Raw genomic sequence first — 23,662 nt, forward strand, 5'->3', positions numbered from 1 at the left:
AACTTGTATCTTCTTGTAGACATAACACGTAGTGTGTGTGTGTGTGTGTGTGTGTGTGTTTATATATGCACATATGTGTATAGGTTTTCCAGGTAACTTGTATTACTTCTGGTGTGTCAGCTGCTGAGCAGCCCTATTCACTCCAAGAGAAAGAAAATGTTAATAAACCAAAGCCCCCTGGCTTCTCAGGAAATAAGCTGGCAGGATTTTTAGTAAGAGCAAGCAGGATCTGAGCCAGTGTTGAAGAGCCTATGCACTGACTGCCGGAAGGGCTTAGGCGTGGGAGGCAGGAAGTCAGTCTAGCCTCTCTGCCTTTGACGCCCTAAGCAGTTTGGCCTTCTTAAGCAGTTAGTTACCTGTAAAGTAATCAGAGCCAGCTCCTGTGACCTGTCTGTGATGAAACTGCCTCATACGAGGATCCAGACGTGACGCCAGGGCTCTTCCTCACTTTAACAGTCAAAAGCTTTCACCTTACACACCAGCCCAAGCAGTTCCCACAACCCTGTGACAAAGTCCCTTTAGAAGCAGCCCCACCCTTGTACCCTACAACACACCAAAGGAATACCACAGACAAAAACCTTGAAACAAAAAAACACCAGGGCTGAGCCCACCCCCCCCCCTAGCATGTATAAGATACACACAGGAAGGAAGTGGCTGGCTGATTCAAGGAGGCAAGGCTGCAATGTCTCCAGGAAGGAATATTTTCCGACCAGTTCACCCTGCCTGTGGTTTTGAACAAGATTTCAGACATAGCTCTAGCCAGTCCCCAGCCCCCTGCTGCGTCCCTCCTGGACCCTCCACCAACATGGGCAGCAGCTGCTGTCTAGACACAGCAACAAGGGTGGGTGCCCATGCAGGAAGTCATCCAGCAGGCTGCTCTGCTCGATGGTCTTGGAATTGGAAGCAAGCAAGAGAGGCACAAGCTGCTTGTGGTGGGAGCAGGAAGGGCCAGGCCCTGCCTGGTGGGCAGGGAAGAGGACATCCCCCCTGCCTCTTGCTGGGTACTCTCGGAGATGACTCATCGGCAAACCTGTTTTTGGTTTCTGCTCATAACTAGCTCCAGGTCTCAGCAGATCCAGCTCTGAGCTCCAGCGTCTCTCCAAACAGAACCCTCCCTGGATTGGAAGTTTCTTCTCTGCGTCTGTGACTGGGAGGGCTTATAGGAAGGATCCAGTTCTGAGCTCTTCCATCCCCTGCCCTTCTGTGTCCAAAGCTTCCCCTCTGTTAAAGCTCTTGTTGCAGGGTAGGCAAGAACACTGGGGAACTTCCCACTCTGCCATGGGCACTGGCACTCTGTCCTTCCTCCCTGTCCTCTGCTCAAGTCCTATCTGGTGTCTAGTTTGTTGTCAGCTTTAGCAACTTTCTGGACTCTCCTAGATGGAAAGTGCCTCTTTCTTACTGCCTCTGATCTGACACCATAACCAATGGCAACTATGTATCCAGCCATGTCAGTCCAACTGAGTCACTTCAACTTGCGGAGCTTCAGTTCTCCATCTGTAGGGTAGGCATGTTGAGAGATGCCAACAGAGATGAAGCAACCATTGTGAAGCAAGGAGCTGAGCACCTCGAGCTGGTCCAGGACCCTGGTAGACACTAACACCAGGGCAGAGGGTGCTGAGTGGTCTTTTTTCCAGGCAGTGGCCACTCCCCTCCCTCAATCAGATTAGCCAGTTCCCCCACATCTCCACCCACAGTTTTGCCTGCATATGGTAGGTCTGACATGTAGTTGAGGGCCAGGATACTCCACGTAGAGGAAGGCAGCCAAAACCCCAGAAGAGCCAACAACCTCTCCCATAGAGAAGAAGAACAGATAGAGAGTAGATGGAGCCTTTACTGTTAGGGGCTGCCTGGGCCAGACACCCATTTCACAGGTGCCAGTCAGTGAGGCCCACACAGGAACAGGGCTGTGTCCTCCATAGAGAGCTTACAGCTAAGCTCTCAGAGTGGGTGGCATTGAAGTGCCATTCCCCAGGACAACAAAGCCTGCAGGTAGGGAGGCTTCTTGACTGATGACAGTCAGAACAGAGCTAGAAGTCATGGACTTGGCCTTGGAGCTGAGGAACTGGAGCCCTTTCTCCTAGACTGTCCTTGCCTCCATGAATGGACAGCAACAGGGTACAAATCTGAAGGCCAGAGAAGGAGAAAACCAGTCCAATATTCCAGGACTCTTACAGGTATTGCTCTCAGAGGATCATTGTCTTGGCCCATTCCTGGGTGACCAAATTCTCTTGGTGGTTTAAAAATAAAGGTCATATGGACACATCTTTCTATGAGTGGACCCTGACCTGTGACCTATGGAGACACCAAATCTGGAAAGCACTGGCCACCATCCAGCACCAAGACCCGGTATTCTCTGGACTTGCCATTTGGACTCTATAGTGGCAGCACCTGTGTTCAGGCAGACTGCAGCCAGCATGCAGGGAGAGGCAGGTGGCCCACGCTGTCCACCAGAATGCTCTACCGCTGTGTATAGTGGAGTTGCCAAGGTCATTTAAACCTTCCAGGCAGGGTCTCAGGATCAGAGCTATGTAGACATTCAAGCCAGGCCCAAGAGTGATAACTCCCTCTAGTGGAACTAGCCAGGCACAGTGCCAAAGCAGATACACTACTCAGAATTCCAGGTCAGAGGTCCATTGGATATTTCTGCAGAACCAAGAGTGTGAAGATGCCAGGCCCTGTGCAGACCAGGCCTGGCCTCGACCTTAGTGGAGTGAATCGATTTCATATCTGTGTGGCAATCTTGGAGTAAGACTGTTGCTGCCTGAAGCTAGAAACAGTAGGGTTTGGACTTAACCTTCCCTAAGTAAGCTACACTGATTCAATGTTTCCAGTTGTCATGGCAGACCTTCTACCCTCAACTTGTACCCAATGCCTGGTAATCCCAGCTGGGAAGAGCTGTGCCCACTGGTCCCGTCATATCTACTCAAGGACATTAGTCATGGCTTTCCTGTCCCTCTCTTCTGTACCACCAGTTTTCCATTTCTCCAAGACTGCCCTCAACACATTATGTTTAAGTTGACCCTCCATCTTCCTCTTCCCCTGGGACAGAGGAGCAAGGATCAGATATTCCCCACACTGAAGTGCCTCTACACACCTTATCTTGATCTGAGAACACTCTGACAGGAAAGGTGGGGGACCAGAGATGAGGGGCAGACAGAGAGTTGGCGGGTCAACTGTGAGCCTGAACCCTGGAGAGCAAGTGGAGACCCTGGGTTGAAGAAGCTACTCCAAGTTCTGGGAAGTGAGATGGTCAGAGGCCTCAGGACAGGGGAAGGGTGGCAGGAAGTGGCCCTGGATAGGCAAGAGCTGAGAGAATTCAGCATAACACTTGTTAGGAAGATGCTTGAGGCCTTAGCAAGGCAGAGAGAGGCAGAAAGCTAGGACTTCTAACTCTGCCTTTGTGGTTTTCCCTCCCAGACCAGACATCTCAATATCAGCGTGAACTTGTTTTGGGCTGAGCTCTGCTCCCAAGTCTCCTCACAGATCATGAAAGCCATACCAGATAGGAGCAGACAGCTCCAAAGAAACTTTACTGAACTTCAGAAAAATGCTCCAGAATCTTCATAAGAACTCAGAACAGCAGGCTGGTGAGATGGCTCAGCAGGAAGAGCACTGACTGCTCTTTGGAAGGTCCTGAGTTCAAATCCCAGCAACCACATGGTGGCTTACAACCACCCATAAAGAGATCTGACACCTTCTTCTGGTGTGTAGCTAAAGACAGCTTTAGTGTGCTTTATTATGTATTTTTTATTATACATAATAAATAAATCTTTGGGCCAGAGCGAGCAGGGACTGAGTGAGCAGAATTGGTCAGAGCAAGCCGGGCCGACCTGAGTGAGCAGAGGTCCTAAAATTCAATTCCCAACAACCACATGAAGGCTCACAACTATCTGTAGAGCAACAGTGTACTCACATACATAAAATAAATAAAATAAATTTTTAAAAAGAAAAAAAGAACTCAGAGCAGTGAGGGCTATGTAGCATGTGTGAAGCCATGGAACTGAGCTAGGACCAGACATAAAAAAAATTTTTAATGAAACACTTTTCTTAGATGATCTCAGCTTATGCATATACACTTTATTCAGGGTGACCAAATATTTATAATACCAAACCAGTATTATAAAAGACAGACAGACAGACAGGGAGGGAGGGAGGGAGGGAAGAAGGCATGCAGGCAGACAGGCAGACACACAGAAAGAAAGAAAGAGAAAGAAAGAAAGAAAGAAAGAGAGAGAGAGAGAAAGAAAGAGAGGGAGGGAGAGAAAGAAAAAGAAAGAAGGGAAATAAATAGATAGGTGCAATGTTTCTACGGGCTGGGTACGGTGCTGTAATCCAATAATTGTGAGACAGAGGCAAAAAAGAATTACAAATGTCCATTGCCAGCCTAGGGCTACCCAGTGAAACCCTGTCTCGAAACCCAAGACTGCTTGGTTGGATATTAGTGCTTGCTGTATATGAATGGCAATCTGAGCTCAGACCCCAGAACCCATGTAACAAGCCAGGCAAAGTCCTGAATATTCCTGTAACCTCATTGCTGTGGAGAGGGGTAGAAACAGGAAGACTGCCAGGGCTAGCTAGCTGCCAGCCTACGTTGGCAAACCCTGTTACCTAAGGATTAAGTCTACCATGTCTGAATAGCAACTCTGAGCTTGGTGAAAAAATGGAGGAATCCTTTTTCCAGCAGGGGCTCCTCTTCTTGTCTGGGGAGCCTCACTCCCCACACCATCTACCTGAGAAAGGACACCTAGCCCTAGGAAAACCTACAAGTTCACCTTCCCCTTTCCCAGTAAGAACCAGTCCAGCAAGTACCTGGGATTCCTGGAATACCTCTCCATACAAATGAGGTATTGACCCTACTTTAAACTCTAGCCAGTGATTTTACATTCACCCTGAAAACTCCTTCCCACTCTTCAAGGTTCGTATAGAGACCTTAGTCACCCTGAATAAAGTGTATGTGCACAAGTTAAGATCATCTAAGAGAGGTGTTTCATTAAAATCCTATCCCCTTGCCACCCCTGCACTCACTCACAGCCGGACTAGGATCCTGCAGACCCCACCTGTTTCAGAGTCCACTTCATCCTTCCAGCCTGGTGTGCTGTGACTCCTGGACACCCTAAAGGAAGAAACAGAGGATGTAGAACCACAACTGGACCCCAACACATACCACAAACCTAGCTAAAACTCTGTGAGCTTCAGGTTCATGGAAAGACTTTTGCCTCAAAGGCATAAAGGAAGCACGGAGTGACGGAGGAGGACATTCGATGCCCTCTTCTGGCATCTGCGTGTGCACAAGCACATGTGCACTCAGCACATTCATGCACCACACACAGGCACACATGAAGTAAACAAGTACGCACACAAACAAATTCAAACAAAAGAACTCCAAGTGGGAACACAGATATTTACCAGGCAATGAAAACAGACATCACAAGAAAGGGCCAATAGCCAGTCCAATGGGCTGGTTCAAAGCCCATCAAAGAGAGCAGAGGGAAGAGACAGGTGGCCAGGCATATGGATAGAGGAGTGGAGGGCAGTTATCCTTGGATACATGAAAGATCCAGGGAAAAGTCTTATCCCCACTCCCCCCTCAGGCAACCATGCTCTTGGAGGCTTCTGTGCTTCCTCCCGCCTCCTTCCTCCTCTCCAGTCTTCCTTACTGAGAAATATGTAACCATTCAGAAGCATCTTTTGAATTTGGGCCTTCAGCTTAGCCAGTTTGTTAAAGCAAACACCGATAGAGCCAGGGCACATAGAACATCCCTCTGCCTCTGGGCTCCCTTCCCTGCCACCCTGCCACCCTGCCACCTGCAGCCCGGACACCATAGCACCACTCCCTTGAGCTGCTTGGCAAATTCCCACATCACACCTTCTGTGGTCATAGGGCATCCAGTGGACAGGGCTATCTATATACCTGGCAGCAGCTACTACTGCTGCTGCTGCTGCTGCTTTTCCTCCTCTCCTCCTCCTCCTCGTCCTCATCCTCCTCCTCCTCGTCCTCTCCCTCATCTTTCTTTTCCTCTTCTTCCTCCTTTTCTTCCTCCTCTTCTGCCTCCTCTTCCTCCTCCTCTTCCTCTTCCTCCTCCTCCTTCATATTATGGTCCTAAGAATAAAACCACATCCCCCCAATGCATCTGAGAACTCATTTTTGTTGCACTGTAAAATCCATTCCATGAACAAATGTTCTTCATTCCTTCCTACTATGGATGGAACATTTTTCTTCCTTTTAAGGGTCAAAAGGGACAGTTTAGGCCACAGAAGTGGGTAGCCTCAAGCTTAGTCACTTCCCATTCACAGCATGGAAGCTCTAAGTCTGAGATCAGTCAAAATCCTGTGAGGTTGCAGATGACTTCCTTATTGCCCCGCCCTCACAAGGAGAGGAAAGACGCTAAATCTCACCTTCCATGAGGCCCCATTGGCAGGATCTGACCACTGCCAAAGACTTTGACAAAGCACCTGGCAAAACCAACTTAAGGGAGGGAAGGTTTGTTTTGGTTCACCATTTGAGGGTAAAGTCCACTACAGGAGGAAAGGCATTTGCTGGTAATTGAATTCTGTCCTTGGTGGGGGTTGTCTTTGATACTTCTCTACTGCTGTGACAAGACCCCATAACCAAAGCAACTTTCTAAAAGAAAGTATTTAATCTGGTGATCATGGTTCCAGTGGGTTAGAGAACTAACTATAAACCATTGCAATATCTATCCTTTATAAATTGTCCAACCTGTGAGGTTCTGCTATAGCAGAAAAGGGACCAAAAATGTTACTTCAAACCTCTTACCCTTTCCAGTCTCATTCACAGATGAGGGAACTGGAGGAAGTGCAAAAACTTGGCCAAGGTCACGTATCCAAGATAGGAGTTAATTTTGGAGGGATGGTCCTGAAGTCCACACTCTTGGCCTAATGCTGTGTGGAGAGAGATAAAGAGGAAAATATATCTGCAATACATAATCAAACAGTGGGTTTGGTATTTGTATTGGACAGATAAGAAAAGATGAAATGAGGCAAAGGAAAGGCCCAGTCACCATGAAAAAACAAGTAGAAAATTTTAACTATAAATATATTAAAAGCATCCCATCTCACCAGCAGGCAGAAAATAAAAATCAGGGCTTCAAGTAGTATCTTGGTTACCTTTCCATTGCTGTGAGAGACACTATGACCAAGGCAACTTATAGAAGAAAGAGTTTATTGGGGCTTACAATTTCAGAGGGTGAGCCCATGGCCACCATGACAGGGAGTATGGCAGCAGGCAGGCAGGCAGGCAGGGTACTAATGCAGTAACTAAGAGTTTACATCTTGATCAGTAAGCACCAGGCACAAAAAAAGGGGGTGGGGAGGGGGAAAGGGAGGAAGAGAGAGGGGGAGGGGAGGTGGGGAGAGAAAGGGGAAGGTGGAGAGAGAGAGAGAGAGAGAGAGAGAGAGAGAGAGAGAGAGAGAGAACTAGCTGGAACATCAAAGGCTGGAATATCAAAGCCCACTCCCGATAACACACCTCCTATAAGACCACACCCCCTAATTATTCCCAAACAGTTCCACCAACTGGGAAACACATATCCAAACATACGAGCCTATGAGGGCCCTTCTCATTTGAACCACCACAGGCTCTGAGAATGTTGCTAAGAATATCTCTTCTGTATTCATCTGCAATGCACACACTAGTAGAAATGTAACATCAGAGGCTAATGGTTTACATCTTTCAATTGGGGGAGGACATTGCACTATCATCGTTCAAGATGACTATACTACTAGCAGTGTTCTCAATTTCTGAAACTCCAAATGCTTAGTGGCATTTGGTGTCATTAGTCTTTTGCTGTGTGAAGCTTTGTGTTGGTGATTATTTGGTATGCAGCTCTGCAGAACCTCACAGCTTAAAGTAGGCATGCTTTCTTGTGAGCAAGATTTCATTTCACCCTTGTAACTCTGTAGCACCAGGAAAGGAAGTGCACAAGAACATCAACAACCATAACATATATGCAGAGGACCTAGCACAGACCCAGCAGGCTCCTTGATTGCTGCTTCAGTCTCTGTGAGCATCTCTGAGGCCTGCTTAGTTGATTCTCTGGACCCTGTTCTCCCGGTGTCCTCGAGCCCTCTGGGTCCTACAATCCTTCCTCCCCCTCTTCTGTGGTGTTCCCACAAGCTCTAAATAATACTTGCCTCTGCTCTCATCAGCTACAGGAGGAAGCCTCTCTGATGACAATCAGACTGGGCACCAACCTATGAAGATAGTAGAATATTACTGGGAATCACTTCATTGACTTTTTTTTCTTTTTCTTCTTTTGCCAGTTGTGTTTGGTTCTGCCCTGGGTCTCTGAGACATCCAGCTTCCTGTTCCTGGCTATCCAGGCAGTGTCTGGCAGCATCTGGAGCCACACAGAGTCAAGCAAGGCAGGTCAGGGTCTGTTGGCAGATTTCCTGAACTGCTGAGGCAATCACAGAACGATAGGCAATCACTTGAGCCTCAAGGGGAGGGCTGAAAATTCTATTGACCTTGGTGGAAGAAACAGGGAAGTTTTTGAATAAGAACAGATGTACTGTGTATATTTCAGCAATTGTTTCTGCTAGCTTGTGGCTTTTCTTCCCACGGTACAATGGGGTATAAAAAGGTTATGGAAAATAAATGTGGAACTGTGGCAGCATGCACCGGCAGTCCTCCCAAGTCTATCTCTTATCTCTGTATCTTTTTTCTATCTTTCCTATAACCATCCTCACTCCCCGCTCGGGGAATGTTCGACTTCCAGCACAGTCTGGCATGGGTTCCCTCTCATGGTTAGGCCGGTTTTCGGTTGGCCACTCTTATAACCTCTGAGCCATCACTGTCCAGTCACATCTTGCAGGCAGGACAGGTTGTGTAGGTCGAAGTTTCGCGGTTGGTTGGGTGTCCCAGTCCCACCACTGGGAGTGTTGCCTAGTTACAGATGATGACCAGTTCAGACTCCATATCCTCCGCTACTAGGAGTCCTCCCTAGGATTACCCTCACAGGTTCCAGGAAGTCTCAACTGCATTTTATTTCATTTATATGAGTACACTGATTTATATCAGATCCCATTACAGATGGTTGTGAGCCACGATGTGGTTGCTGGGAATTGAACTCAAGACCTCTGGAAGAGCAGCCAGTACTCTTAACCTCTGAGCCATCTCTCCAGGCCCTCTTGGGGCATTTTAAATCAGGTATTTGTTTCATTGTTGCTACTGTAGCAAATCTTTATATAGTATAGATATTGACTCCTCAGATATGCGGTTTGTAAATACTGTTTTCGAATTCATACACCGCCTTTTCACTGTTCATTGTTTTCTTTTGGTGTGCATAAATATCATACCTAAGAAATTATCACCAAACCCAATAATCCAATGTCATGGAACTTTAATCCGTTTTCTTCTAGGGCCTTATGGTTTCAGGTCCTTTTTTTTTTTTCCTTTCATCTTATGTGTGTGTGTTGTGTGCGGGCACACACATACATAATGCATATGTGGCACATGTATGCACATGCATGTGGAGACCAGGGGTTGATGACAGGAGTTATCTCCAACTCTTTTACATTACTCACTAAGTCAGTACCTCTCAGTCAAACCCAGAGCTCACCAATAGAGCTATTCTTGCTAGCCAGCTAGCTGTGGGGATCCTCTATCCCTGCCTTCAGAGGCTGGAATAACAGGCAGATGATACACTCAAATAAATCTTTATCTTTATGGCCATTAATGTCTGTAGCAGTGCAAGGCTGCACAGTGGGAAAAGACAGCATCTTTGATGATCTGAGCTGAATAGCCACATCCAGATTGACATTTGATTCCTAGCTTACAGCATAGGGAAAAGCTGAAAGGGTGAACGATCCGAATGTAAGATCTGGAGGGAGATGCTGGGGACGCAGCTGGGGTTTAGAATTATTATTATTCTTTTATTCATTTCTATTATTTGTGTTTTGATTATTTATATTTGATTATTATTGATTCTATTTAGGATTAGTATTATTTCCCTTTTCTTATTCTAACTACAGGTTTGCCAATTTTGTTGACTTTTCAAAAGTAGGAGCTCAGCTTTATGTTTCTGTTGTTTTTCCTTCTGTATTCCATTTATTTCTGGTCGAATATTTTTTTCTTTATGCTATTTACCTTGGTATATATTTTTGAAAGTTTTTGTTCTTTGACATATTTACCAATGCATTAAATACATCTTAATCATATCCATTCCTAATTCTCTCCTTCCAACTACCCCTGCTCCCTTCTCTAAAGTATCTTCTTTCCATCATCAATTTCTGTCTTTTGATCTATAAGGCACTGAGTCTAATCAATGATATCCACATAATCTGTGCATGGCTGTGGGGTTATCCACCCAGGCATAGGCAACCTTCCATTTGTCACCCCTCAAGGAAAAGTGACTCTGTCACCTGTCACGGCCTTCAGTTATCAATAGTTCTTGGGCTAGAGATGGAGCCTCAGGAGCCCTGTTCACAACCATGCTGAAATTTAAGTAGCTTGGTCTGCCTCAGGTAGCCACAGCTGCTGTGAGTTCATGTGTACAACAGTCATGCCCTGTACAGCATTTCGTAGTGCTCCTCCCCATCCTGTGACGCATTCTTCCCACCTCTCCTCTTGTGGTGTTCCTTGAGTCTCAGTAGAGGCAAGGCATACAGATGCTTCACCTATGCGTGAATATTCACAATCACGTCTGAACTCTCTGAAGCGCTTTACAGCTCTACAGTATAGAGTAACAAAAGCGTATGAACTGAAACATAGATATTGGGTAGCATAAAGGCTGCACTGACTAAAGAGCCTATGATCAGACGATGAGTTCCCAGAAAGGTAACATGATTTAGTCCACGTCTCAGGAGCACCAGGATATGTTCACATTCAAAACTGACAAGTTCAATAAGAGTGTTCAGAGCAAGAAAATCAATGCAGAACTTCATGATGGAGTATGTCAACGCTACAGAGAAGTTCTTGAATGGTGTATAAAGCATGGCAAATACAAATCACTATCAAAGCCTTAAAAATGTATTAAGTGCTTACAAAAGGCAATGAGAGATTATGACCACATGTGTAGGCCATGTGCCTTTGAGGTTTGTGAAAAATGTGGAAAGATATCATCGTTCAGTTTAATAAAGAGGTTATCCACGTTCATTGCTGTTCCGTTCATCATAAACTAGGAAACGGAGTAAACAGATGTCCTTCAACCTACAAATGGAAAATGAGAATGTGGTATGTGGTGCATGTATGCTATGGAATACCATTCAACCGTAAAGAAAAAATGAGATCATGAACTTTGAAGGCAAATGGATGAAAATAGAGAAATTTGTATTAGCTATGTAACTCAGACACAGAAAGACAAACATCACTTGTTCTCTCTCACTGAAGACTCTCATAACTCCAAATAAAATAATTAAATAAATAAATAAAATCCTGGAGTAATTGCAGAAAAAATAAAAACAGGCTATTGCTGGTGTAGGAGATAGGGGAACAATAGAAACAAAAATAGCAGGTGGTGGCACACTCCTTTAATCCCAGCACCCGGGAGGCAGAGGCAGGCGGATTTATGAGTTCGAGGCCAGCGTGGTCTACAAAGTGAGTTCCAGGACAGCCAGGGCTATACAGAGAAACCCTGTTTCAAAAACCAAACCCAGAAAAAAAAAAAAAAGCAGAATACAAATAATCTGGTGAGGGAATGGGGAAGAGGGAGCTCTAAGGAGATGGAGTTAGAGAAATACAGAAGAAGGAGGGAGGGTAAAATAATACTATAATAATAATAATAATAGCTCTTAAAAGTCATAAAGAATAACAACTACTTACATACAATCTATAATAGACACAAGTCAGTATATAAACAATCATATGTAGTTTAAATGGATTTTTCTCGTCTGAGTTCACAATGCTTCCTCTAAGAGCCAAAGCCCACCTAGAGAAATCCCTGACACCAGGTATGAGATGCCCCCTTTTTTGAGTTGTTGTCCAGGGTTGCCCAAGAGATTCCCAAAAAATACAGGCTATTGCCATTACCTTTGGTTGGCCCCAGGAGGAGGAAGATAAATCTCTATTGTTAAAGATATAATGTATTTTAGACACAGGGCCCAGAAACACAGTAGTGGCACACGGACCTTGGCGGTAACCAACAGCTCTCTAGTTGGACTTAAGACCCACTCAACAAGAGTGGTACTGGAAACCTAGCCACTACACAGGGCTAGTGACGTGGTGGATCTTGGAGGACGACCAACAGCCATCACTGTGCCACCATAATCCCTAACTAGACTCTAAATATTTGTCTTTATATCAACAAATAACTGTAGTTCTTATCCCTCAAGGAAATTTCTCTTTGCAACAGATAGAGACCATTACATGCAGAGTTGTGTTGCCCACTACCAATGAATACGTCTAGAAAAAAAAAGCCCGCCGGGGCCTAGCAAACACAGAAGTGGATGATCACAGTCAGCTATTGGATGGATCACACGGCCCCCAATGGAGGAGCTAGAGAAAGTACCCAAGGAGCTAAAGGGATCTGCAACCCTATAGGTGGAAAACATGATGAACTAACCAGTACCCCGGAGCTCTTGTCTCTAGCTGCATATGTATCNAAAGATGGCCTAGTCGGCCATCTCTGGAAAGAGAGGCCCATTGGACTTGCAAACTTTATATGCCCCAGTACAGGGGAACCCCAGGGCCAAAAAGGGGGAGTGGGTGGGTAGGGGATTGGGGGGGTATGGGGGACTTTTGGGATAGCATTGAAAATGTAAATGAGGAAAATACCTAATAAAAAATAAATTAAAAAAAAAAAAAAGAAAAGAAAAGAAAAAAAAAAAAAAAAGCCCAGTCCTTAATGTTCAGGAAACATTTCAGAGAAAAGGGCAGAAAAATTGTGGGAGCCAGACAACAAAGATTTAGGTTGAGGCTATTTCTCTTAGGAACTCAGAAGTTACTCTAATAAGGTTTCACAAGCATGGCTGCCTAAACATGACCTAGACAAGATCAAGAGCAATGGATAAAGCGAACAGGGAAAAGCCTACAAGGCCTTGACCCTACACAAAGAACTGGGGGTAACTAAGGAATGTTGTCAGCGGGAGAATCAATTCTTTCCTAACTGCTTCGTTCTGAAGGGATAACTATAAGAGAAAGGGGAAGAATGGGGTGTTCAAGGTCTTTTGACTTTAGATGAATCTCAGTTCCATAAGCCTGTGTATTGGCTTTTTGGGCTCATCTGGTTGCAGGACTATGAGGAGTTCATAGTCTTCAGTTACAAAGAGCTGAGTAAGGGATTGTAGTCTTCCTGAAACAGATTAGAAAGGAATCTTAAAATACAAGGACCAAAACTTAAAGCTAGAACTATCATGATGAGAGGCCCCCAAAAGGAGGTTATTGATATTACCATGTGCCCTATAACCTTGTTCATCTGGATGGAGGAGGGGCTACATTCTGGCTCACAATTCTGTTTTTTTTTTTGGTTTTTTGTTTTTTGTTTGTTTGTTTTTCTTTAACTGTCTGGCATTCTCCCTCAGACATCTGATAAATTTGTGTAGGTGCATCATCCCTCCCCTCTCATAGCACAGACTCCTCCGTTTTCTGCCATAGTGAAATCTAATCTCTGTCTGTTTTATAGCACAGTGGCTGCCAGGGAGTCCAACTGAGTATGGCGATTTTCAATGCTGCTCTGTACCAGTGTCAGATCGGCATTGATTTGTTGGGGAAAGTGGCTGGGTCGGACTTGGAGTCCAGTGGCCCTTCCTCCTCAACCACAGCTCTTGCCATGGTTACTCCTAACAGCAGTGGAAGTAATATTTCATCCCCTTTGTTCAGATAGGGACGGCCTGGTGATTTATTTTCTTCCCACGGGTGACTGTAAGATCTAGAGCTAAGTACACAACTTGGCACAGGGGGTAATTGATGGGGTAGCCGGACAAGAGGCCACTGGTATACAAAATAGGTGCCATCAGAAGCACTCTTGAGTTGGAGATTAGCCTGGTGTGCAGTTGGGAGGTCGTACACAGTTGGCTTATATAGGCAGGGCCCAGAGGCAGGCCTGGAGCGTGGCGTCGTTGGTTGAAGGGATTTTTAGTTAAGCCTATGCCCCAAATATGTAATTTGTCTTGCTGTCAGGTAGACCCAACAGTCTTTCTAGATCAGGTTGCATTTTAGAGAGCGTCGTGTGGCTACCGTTTATGAAGGGCAGCATTTCAAAGTGGGGAGCATGGGGAACAAAAGGGCTGCTTGAGAATTGGCTGTCCTGTTTCTATCTGAAAAAGAGTTTTATTATTAGGGGAGGTGCCAAGACTTTCCATGGATCCAAGGTATGAACAGAGACAGAGATGTCTACAGCCTTCAGCTCCTGGCAGAGGGTGGCCTTTGTAAGGAGGTCATTTTGCAATTAGATAACCATTTGAGGCCAAAATTCCATTTCCCAGAGTTTATAAGCTTTTAAGCCTAATTATCCAAACTATTATTCCTTGCTTCCCCACCCCCACTCTGATCTATGCCCCAGAGGATTATGGTTACTGATTTGATGTAATCATCGGATCAGAGCCCCAGACCAGCCACCAGGAACGGTGAAATTCTGCAGAAAGTCTATAATAGCAGATCTCCACAGTGGACAACAACAAGCCTCAGGATCCTACTCTACATAGCTACAATGTGTTGATGACCAGTCAAGCCAGGCTGTAGAGACCTGTACAGTTAAGTTCTGTGTTGTTGCCAGTAAGCCATAACACTATCTGTAAGACACTAGCTGTTTTTTTTTTTTTTCCTCATTTGCTGTTAAGGTAGACATGAATTTTTAATAAACACCCTGCCATGTAAGAGACTAAACCTGGAAGAGTGTGATAAATTTTCTCCTGAGAACCCCAGTTTTCCCTCTTTGTGGTCCATCTCAGTTATGGGGACTGGAACATGGATAAGGGTAGGAAGACCATCTCCTACTGCTACCTCCTTCAAGGGGAACATATGTCCTGACTAGGTGAGGATGGTGGAAGGACCAGGGTCTACAGGGAAGCTGGAAGGGCTGAGGATAGGGATGGGGAAGGACCATTTCCTATAGTGGTGGATAGAGGGGAGATCAGCAGTCTGTGTAAGGGAAGTAAAAGAGGTGGGGATGAAGGGATGGGAGTGGTTGAGGACAGAGGCACAGGAGCCAGATGGGGGTCTGTAGAGTGACCAAGGTAGAAAGTTATCTGCAGGGTAAAAATTAGAGGTTGGTGGAGTTTGGGTGGTTGGAGATGAGACTTTAGTGGATGAGGAAAATGTGTTAGGCATAACAAATGTTATATAGAAAGGGTCAGCCAGGCTGGAGAGATGGCTTAGTGGTTAAGAGCACAGATTGCTCTACCAGAGGCTCTGAGTTCAATTCCCAGCAACCACATGGTGGCTTGCAACCATCTGTAATGGGATCTGATGCCCTGTTCTGGTCACAGTGATCTTACATAAAATAAATAAATCTCTTTTTAAAAAAAGAAAAAACGAAAGGGTCAGCCAAAGAGCTTTGTACACAAAGGACTTTGGGCCACTTTCCATTCTGTTTTATGAAGCTACCTAAACTAGTTACGATATTAGAATTAAAATTCTGAACTCTGGCCAACGGTTGTCATTGTCCAGGGTATATCAAGGCTAGATTTGTATTGAAAGGTGAAAGAGACTCACAAAGTCTCCGTTCTCTTCGTTGGATCTCCTTTAAGTTATCCTGTAAACAGACTTTTGGCTATGATAATTCCCAGGCAGGTGAGGGATCAAGGTTTAAAAAAATGAGGGTCAGATCCAGCTTCCAAGGAATCCCTCACGTTTCAGATTGGCCAAATGTGCCTAGAAAATAGGACAGGCATCCCCAGACTCATGCCTTCCAGGAGTCAAGAGATTTCCCAGTCTTTGGAAAATTCTGAGTTTTGGAGCCTGTGGGGGCCTGTGGAAAGTTCCTGGAACTTTTGAGAGAATCTCAAAATCGAGAACAACTCCTGTGAGGCCCAGAAGAAACCTAACCAGGAAGCCTCCTAGTTAGGTCCCATGAGTCACCCTGACCAACATTTGGCTTTATTGGATGCCTGACCAAATGGAAAACAGCCTCTTATTTGGAGGTCTGACTATGTCGAGATGAAGCTGAGAAAAGTGGGAGAAAAAGTCTTAGATTTTTCTCAAAGGAAGGGAGATAATACAGACATCCCACTTAGGCCGAGAGCTCTTATTCCTGCACATTTACCAGTTGTGGGTCTCTGTTGATTGCTACATATTCTAAAATGTTTCTCCAAGAAAAGCTGACAGGTGCACTCACTGGCCAGGCATTCCAGGCCAGACTCCAAGGGATTAGTGTGGTAGGTGGGGCGGTTTATAGGTGAGCGGGTGAACACGTATTCTCCACATTTAATACTTTCTTTGAGATGTAAAATTAGCCTACTTAAGAACTTTATTCTTTCTTAAATGCAGTTCTGTAGGTGTTTGTTACCTTTTTTAAAAAAATCGTAGTACTTTCTATTTGGAACTCCAAACATTTTGACGTCTTTGTTTTATTTTCATTTACATTTGTCAATTCCTTTGTGATGTAGTCATTGGTTGGTTGTTTAGGAATGTGTTGTTTCATCTCCACATTCTTTGCTATTTCCCAGATTTGCTTTTACTCCTGATCTTTAGTTATGTGGTTGGACAAAACACTTGGTCTGGTTTACACTTTAAACATTTTGTTGTTATTATGTATATTCTTTGTATATGGTGCAGTATCCCATACATACATTTTATACAAATGTATCCTGTGTGTTGAGCATAGCCCCTCATAGTCCTATTTATCTCTCACATTTTCTTTATCCACTCCTCTATTGTTGGAGTGTAGGTTGGTCCCCTGGGTTAGCTACTGTAACTAGTGCTCCAATACACTGATGTCCAAGAAGAGCTTCTGTCAGATGCGTCTGGGTAACCATGTAGATTGTTGGACTGGATCATATGGTAGATCTATTGTCAGTTTTTAAGGCACTTTCATGTTAATTCCCATAATGGCTAGACTAGCTAAATCTTTATCCTTGCCAGAATCTGTTGTTAGCTGATACTCTGACTGGAGAAAGATGGAATCTCAATGTAGTTTTTAATTACATTTCTCTGATAGGCGGTAGTGTTAAACTTTTTTGTTCTTTATCGTTCTTTTTTATTATTATTTTTATTTTATTCACTTTACATCCTGATCATAGCCTCCCCGCCCCCACACTTCACACCTCTCCTTCTCCTCAGAGAAGAGGAAGCCCACCCTACCATGGGTACCAACCCACCCGGGCACATCAAGTGGCAGCTGTACTAAGGCATCCTTTCCCACTGAGGACAGACAAGGCAGCTAGGGAATGGAATCCAAAGGCAGGCAACAGAGTCAGAGACAGCCCCTGCTCAAATTGTTAGGGGATCCATCTAAATGAAGACCAAACTATGCATCTGCTACATATGTGTAGGGAGCCTAGGTCCAGCCCATGCATGCTCTTTGGTTGGTGGTTTAGTCTCTGTGAGCCTTCATGGCCCCGGTTAGTTGACTCTGTAGATCTTCTTGTGGTGTCCTTGACCCCTCTAGCTCCCTCAATCCTTCCACCACACACAAACTCTTTCACAAGACTCCCCAAGCTGCCTGTAAAGTTTGGCTGTGGATCTATGCATCTGCTTCCATCAGCTGCTGGATGAAACCTTTCAGAAGACAACTATGCTAGGGTGCTCTCTGTAAGCATAGTATAGTGTCAAGAGTTGGCTCCCACCCATGGGGCAGTTCTCAAGTTGGGGAAGTCATTGGTTGGCCATCTCTTCAATCTCTGCTCCATCTTTATCCCTATACATCTTGTAGGCTGAGTAATTTTTGGATTGAAGATTTTGTAAGTGGTTTGGTGTTCCCCTCCCTACACTAGAAGTCCAGCTTGGCTACAGGAGGTGGTCACTTCAGTCTCCCTATCCCCTGCTTCTAGGAGTCTCAGCTATGGTTAACCCTCACAAACTCCTAGGAGTCTTCCCATTACCAGGTCTCCCTCTAGTCCCAGAGACCCATCCACCAAATTCCATTCTCTCTCACAGTCCTCTAACCTTCCTCACACTTGATCCCATCTCTGCCCCCACTTCCTTCCCTCCACCCATCTCCAATGTCTATTTTACTTCCCCTTCTGAGTGAGATCCATGCATCCTCCCTTGGGCCTTCCTTCTTACTTAGCTTCTTTGAGTATGTAGAGTGTAGCATGGTTAGCCTGTATTTTATGGCTAATACTCCCATTATAAATGAGTACATAGCTTGCGTGTCTTTCTGAGTCTGGGTTACCTCAGTCAGGATGAAATTTCCTGGTTCCATCCATTTGCCTGCAAATTTCAGGATATCCTTGTTTTTAATAGCTGAGTTGTATTCCATTGTGTAAATGTACCAGGTTTTCTTTATCCATTCATCAGTTGAGGGACAGCTGGGTTGTTTCCAGTTTCTGACTCTTACAAATAAAGCTACTATGAATATAGTTGAGCTAGTGTCTTGTGGTCTGGTGGATGGCTACATGCCCAGGAGTAGTATAGCTGCATATAGAGGTAGAATTATCCCTAATTTTCTGAGAAACCACCAGATTGATTTGCAAACTGGTTATACAATTTGTACTCCCACCAGCAATGGAGAAGTGTTCCCCATGCTCCACATCCTCACCAGCATGTGCTGTCACTTAAGTTTTTTGATCTTAGCCATTCTGAAGTGTTTAAGATGGAATCTCAGAGTTGTTTTGATTTGAGTTTCCTTGACAACTAAGGATGTTGAACATTTCTTTAAGTGCTTCTTGGCCATTAGAGATTCCTCTGTTGAGAATTCCTCTGTTTAGCTCTGTACCCCATTGTCATGGTTTGTATATTCTTGGACCAGGGAGTGGCATCATTTGGAGGTGTGGCCTTGTTGGAATAGGTGTGACCTGGTTGGAATAGGTGTGTCACTGTGGGTGTGGGCTTAATACTCTCACCCTAGATGCCTGGAAGTCAGTCTTCCACTAGCAGCCTTTGGATGAAGATGTACAACTCTCAGCTCTGCCTGCATCATACCTGCCTGGATGCTGCCATGCACCCGCCTTGATGATAATGGACTGAACCTCTGAACCTGTAAGACAGCCCCAATTAAATGTTGTTTTTTATAAGACTTGCTTTGGTCATGGTGTCTGTTCACAGCAGTAAAACCCTAAGACACCCATACTTAAATTATTTGGTACATTGGTGTCTCTGCCTTTTAGTTAGTTTGGCTAAGTGTTTGTCTTCATTCTTTCTTTTTTTATTTTATTTATTTATTTATTTATTTATTTATTTATTTATCTGTTTGTTTGTTTGTTTACTTCATCATCATTTGAGGCCTTCCTGCTCATTTCTTCAGCACATTTATAGATTGGGTTCTCTTGTTTCTCATCATTGATGGAGGTTTTCCCTCCTTCTTTCTCCTCTTACTTTTGAGTTCTTTGTATATTGTAGATACTTAGATGGGTACCTGCCAGAGAGGCTCCCATTCTGTCAGCTGCCCCTCCCCCACCCCACTCACTACTTCCTTTGCTGTGCAGAAGCTTTTTGCTTCCATTGATCCCTTTTGTCAGTTGCAGGCATTCTTTCCTGACCAACTGGAGCCCTGTTCAGTCTTTGCCTGTGCTTGTATCTTGAAATGTTTTTCCTACTTTTAATCTTCTTAAAAATCTTAAGATCCAAGGCATGTTGTGTGAGCCTGAGAAGAATATGTGTTCTGATCACGCTGAATAGAGCATTCTGTGTTGTTGGTTAGGTCAGTGGTTTTCGGGGTTATTTAATCCCAGTCTCATGATGAGGGCTTGGGGATTTCATGAGAACTGCTAGTCATCAGCCCACATTTGAAGGTCCAAGATGGTGGGTTCCAATGGCAATAGGAACAATAGAGTGGACACACTCACTAGAAAGAAGTGAGGTCATGCAAGCAAGAAGCCCCACTTCTTCCCTGGGCCTCCATCTATCTAGGTCACTACTAGGAAATTCTGCCCCTTGTCAAAGAGCTCTTCTATCAGTTAACTCTCTGGAAGTGCTTTCACAGACAGAATTAGAAATCAGAGGGGGAAAAAAAGACACATATCTTTTAGTTTAGATTTCATGGGTGTAGCTGCCCTGTTATACTTTCATAATTTAAGTTGACTTCCTTATTTCATTTTAGTGCTTTGTTTTTGTTCTCTTGGAAAACATTCATGTCTTCTTTGATTTGTTTGGACATAGTTATAACCAACCATTTTAATTTCTCAGACATTCTTCCAAGTTGTTCTCATTGGAGACACATTACAATGAGACTAGTAACTTTTGTAGACATGTTGTCTTAGGTTTTGTGTGTGTGTGTTGTTTTTGTTTCTATGATGATACTTACACATCTAGAATTAGTTTATTAGGTCTTTCTTTTTCTTCCTTCCTTCCTTCCTTCCTTCTTTTCAATCTACCTTTCTTCCAGTGGAGGTATTTGCAATATCTAGGAGAGAATTAAGTTGCAGTAGGGCTGTGATATTGTTCTCTCTGGAACTGATATTTAGGGCCTTGGGATCTATCCACAGTATTCCTCTAAAAGTCTCCTACAGTCTGAAATAACACATCACTTTCTGAAGGTCTACACACTCTTTTCTAGTCTCTGCCTTTGCTGCTATCTAGTGTAACAGTTCACATCTTACCCTGGATAAGCTTGACTCTGATATCCACTTCTATGGCCTCCCACACACCTGAACTCCACACATCTGGGCACTTCACTCTTGCTCATCTCCAGATTCTCTCCCTGGGTCTACAACTTCTGCTGAATGTCCCTTAAGGGACCTGTAGATCTGGCCATTTTACCATGGGTCATCTCCAGCCTCATCCATGGGTCAGCAGGTTCACCACATGTACTATGAGATTCCTGGCACCTGGGTGCCTTAGCCTAGGTAAGCTCTGGCATCATCTCTGGGTCCACAGCTTCTCCCTCATGTGCTGGGACTCCCCCATCGCTTGGTCTTCTGCCCTGGATCAGCTTCATCACCTTCCTGGGTCCAAAGCTTTGATCCTAATTGTCTATTTTCTTCATTTTAAAACTTTTCTTATAGAACACTGATCATTTTGAATTTTTTTAAAGTAATTTGTTGATAGCTTTATTAAGGCTCAGTTTCTGGGTATTTATCTTATTCCTTTGATTGAGCCATGTTCACGTGTATTGTCATCACATGATTTGTTTGTATCTTTACTCAAAGCAGCCACCTTCTCTCATCTTTCTGGACATATTTCACATTGGGTTACCTACCCAGGTCATGCATCTTCTCTGGGTTGGTATGTAACTTCCTTGTGACAGAGCTTTTCTGGTTGAGTTTTCAGCACTGTAATTCCTTCCTTCTTCTTCGGAATATATTCAATACTGACAGTTCTTTGTCACTGCAACAAACCACTGGGCTCTTGGTTATTCACTATAGTCCCCAAATAGCCAAAGTTTTTTTCTTCAGCTCTTCAAATCAGATGAGACAATAGCAGCCTCCCGGGTGTCCAGGAAGTTGGAAAGGGAAAGGTCTCTGTATGTTTCACCCTTCTCTTTGCCTCAAAGAGTTGTTTTTCTCCAAGAGGAAACTGGTTTTTCACTCTAAGGAACAGCTAGAGCACATAAGTCTGTTTCAGTGGGGCTGGACTTGGCTGATCTTGCCTAGGGATCTGTGACTGGAAAGCAGAATAGTCCCAAAAGTATTTTGGACCATGTGTTATAGTTAGTGTCTTTGTGGGGGAATTAGGTCTTTGAGTTCTGTTATAGAATTGTATTCTACTTTATGACATTGTAATTTATGACACTTAAAAATTCAGTCTTGCTGAGCTGAGTGATGCATACCTCAAATCTCTGNACTTGGTGGGAGGGGTAGAGGCAGAAGGATCAGAAGTTCAAACTTCAATTAGTAAGAGGTTCAGGCCAGTTCAGACTGCATGAAATTCTGTCTCAAAAATAAATAAAATTCAGGGGCTGGTGAGATGGTTCAGCGGGTAAGAGAACTGACTGTTCTTCTGAAGATCCTGAGTTCAAAACCCAGCAACCACATGGTGGCTCACAACCAGCTGTAATGAGATCTGACACCCTCTTCTGGTGTGTCTGAAGTCAGCTACAGTGAACTAATGAATAATAAATAAATCTTTGGGCCAGAGCAAGCAGGGACTGAGCGAGTGGGGTTGACCGGAGCAATCAGGGCCTGACCGTAGTGAGCAAGGTTGACCAGAGTGAACAGAGGTCCTAGAAAAATTCAGTTCCCAACAACCACATGAAGGCTCACAACCATCTTTACAGCTACAGTATACTCGCATACACAAACTAAATAAATAAATCTTAAATGAATAAATAAATAAATTCACTGTCTAACATCTTAGAAGTTTGTTTTTCTGATATATTTAAATGCAATTGAGTTTTGCCTGTTGATACCTTAGAAAACAGACAAATGTTTAAAGCATTTTGAAAAAATTTGCCTGTAGTTCATTCTGTGTGTGGAAGAAGATAGTTTGTCTCACCCTTGCCTCAACTGAGTCTTCAAAGTGTCATTTGTCTTTATTCACTCCTAGATATGTTAGTTACAGGTCTTTATCATGCTCTACATTCAAACATCAATAAAGATGTTTTCCTCTATTGCTAGTGTAATTAAAAGTGGATTTTTATTGAACAAAAAATCTATAGAATATATTTTGATCATTTTCTCTTCCCCCATTTCTCCCAGGTCTTCCCCACCTCTCTTCCTTCCCAACTTTATGTTCTCTCTCTTTACCTTTCTTTAAAAACAAAACAAACAATAAAAAAATAAGAAACATGTACAAATTCCCCAACAAAGATAGAAATCAAATAAACAAGCAAAGGCCAGTAAGTAAAAAAACAAACAAAAAAAAACTAAAATTAAAACAATAAAAGCCCAAACAGAGCAAAAGGAAACAAAATCTCTACAAAATTCCACTGAGTTCATTTTATGTTAGCCATCTACTTCTGGGCACGGAGCCTGACCTGAAGTGTGGTTAATATATCCAGGGAGACTTCATTGGAGAAAACTGGTTTCTCCTTTGCCGGTGGCTATCAATTGCAGATAGCTTCTTGATTGGGTGTGAGAGTCCATGTCTACTTACCGCTCTCTCAGTGCTAGAATCTCATCTGGCTTGAATCTGTGCAGATCTTAGGCATGCTACCATCGTCTCTGTGAGTTCACATGCTCACAATCCTGTTGTGTCTGGAAGACACTATTTCCTTAGACTCAACCATCACCTCTGGCTCTTATAATATTTCCATGTCCCTTTCCTCATAGATTCCTGAGCCTTTGTATGTGTTTGGATGGGGTGTAGTTGATGAAGACATCCCATTTAGGACTAAGTGCTCCAAGGTCTTTCACCCCTGCAGTTGAGAATCTCTGTGTTTGTTCCCATCTACTGCAAAAAGAAGTTTCTATGATGATGTCTGAGTGATAAACTGATCTGTGGATATAGGAGAATGTCATTGGGAGTCATTTCATTGCTGTATGCCTTTAGCAGAATAATAGTATTAGGTTTTCTTCTAGGCCCATAGCCTATCTAGTCTCAGATTCTTGGCCACTTTAGCAGTTCGGGTATGGGTTCCATTTCACATAGCAAGCCATAAGTGCAATCAGAAAGCAGTTGGTTATTTCCATAACATTTGTACCTTTACTGTACCAGTATATCTAGCAGGCAAACTACTGTTATAAGTTGCATATTTTATAGCTGGGAGAGATGTATAATTATCTTTCTCCT

General features: G+C 44.0%; 1 pseudogene; it reads left to right on the plus strand.

Moving 5' to 3' along the window:
• The first annotated feature begins 10,779 nt into the window (after window positions 1-10,779).
• Window positions 10,780-10,983, plus strand: LOC115031494 (annotated as a pseudogene).
• The last annotated feature ends 12,679 nt before the right edge of the window (window positions 10,984-23,662 follow it).

This window comes from Mus caroli, chromosome 7 (assembly GCF_900094665.2).
Source record: "Mus caroli chromosome 7, CAROLI_EIJ_v1.1, whole genome shotgun sequence".
In the NCBI taxonomy this organism is placed as follows: domain Eukaryota; kingdom Metazoa; phylum Chordata; class Mammalia; order Rodentia; family Muridae; genus Mus; species Mus caroli.